The sequence below is a fragment of the Mus musculus genome, chromosome 9, assembly GCF_000001635.26.
Source record: "Mus musculus strain C57BL/6J chromosome 9, GRCm38.p6 C57BL/6J".
NCBI classification, from domain to species: Eukaryota; Metazoa; Chordata; class Mammalia; order Rodentia; family Muridae; genus Mus; species Mus musculus.
The window spans coordinates 32852318-32853878 of NC_000075.6; positions in this window are offsets into that span (position 1 = coordinate 32852318).

Here is a 1561-nt window from a genome sequence, read left to right on the forward strand (position 1 = left end):
CACATAATAAAAGTTGTGGGTTTTTCCTCTGGAAAGAACTAATTCTTGTCCAGTGCCTCATTAGCACTGTGCATTAACCAAGTTCAAAGCACATGGCAAAGCTCTGTAGAGGTCCCGGCTCATGACAGCAGCCCTGGGTGGTGCACATGCACCCTGAGATCCTTGAGGCCTGAGGCTGCTCCTTCACAGCCTGGATAACATCAACCCAAGCCTCCCTTTGCACTGACACTGCCCTCAAGTTCATTGGAAATGGGGCTGCCAGAAAGACGAGGCTTCATTTGCAAAGCGAGAGCATGGTTTTAATTATCCTTTAGATCCATAAAAAGGACAGGGAGGGGGGTAGATTTATGAGTTTCAATTCTCTTCTTTGCCATTTATAAACCAGTATTTATCAGGTGTGGGGCACATGGCAGTTCTGGAGAGTGCCAGGCGGGGATCAAACGAAGAGCATAAACCCCTTCCCTTTCAACAGTCCTAATCTCCCGCTTCTATCTATACATGGCCACATTATCGGAGTGGCTCAGAACAGAGATTCATTCTGGCACATTGCTGTCTGAGGCATCAGGTGGATGTGAGAAGCCAGCTCCTGTGTGCTCAGTTGGCTTGCCTCCCTTTGATGCTTTCTTGAGAAGGACAGAGAAACAGCCATAGGTACTGGGGGGCTTTGCACTGCCATAGTGTTAGAGAGTGTTTCTTCCCAGGAAGGTGTTCTTGTTCTTTCCTATAGACTCCATAGGAATATAGACTATAGTAGAGAGGATCACACTGAGGGAAGGCTGGGGAGACAGCGACAGACAGTTTACTCCTTCATTCTTTTGGTGATGCTGAGTTTTGTGTTCATCTGCACATTACACTACCAGGTCAGAGTAGCTTCTAATGAAAATCTAGTATCTGATTACCTTTTTTAGACTGTGCTAGTGCTGATGTTAATTGGCAAGCAAGTCTTGTACATAATAGATTGATAGATAATGAAAACAATTTTATTGTTGAGCTTGGAAAAAGACTTATTTACTAGAGAGGTTTCAGGCTAACTCCAGTTTTGCCAAGAAAGTGTGATGTGGTATGACATGAAGTGATGTGATGTGAGTTGACATGACAGAGTGTGATGTTACATGATGTGATGTGTGATATGATGTGAAGTGACATGATGTGGCATGACATGGCGAAGCGTGTTATGATGTGAAGGTGTTGAAGCCCTAAGTCTGGCAGACTAACAGTTGAAAATAAGGCCCCTAGGGAAGTAATTAAGACTAATTAACATCTTGAAGGTGGAGACTCATCAAACCAGACTAGCACCCTTATGAGAAAAGACACCAAGTTAGCTTACTCCCTTCCTCCTGTCATGGAGAACTAAGAGAAAGAAACTAGCCTTTTTCCCAGCTGTGAAGACAGCTCTTATTTAAACTGCATCACTGGCATATTGTTCTCAGTCTATTCTTCAGAACCATGAGAAAATAAATGTTAGTCGTTTAAGCACAGCACATGGTTTTTCTGTCAGGGTAGTCAGGGTGAACTGATAGATGGGTGGGATCTCAAAAGGAATGAAAGAACATTTAAGATA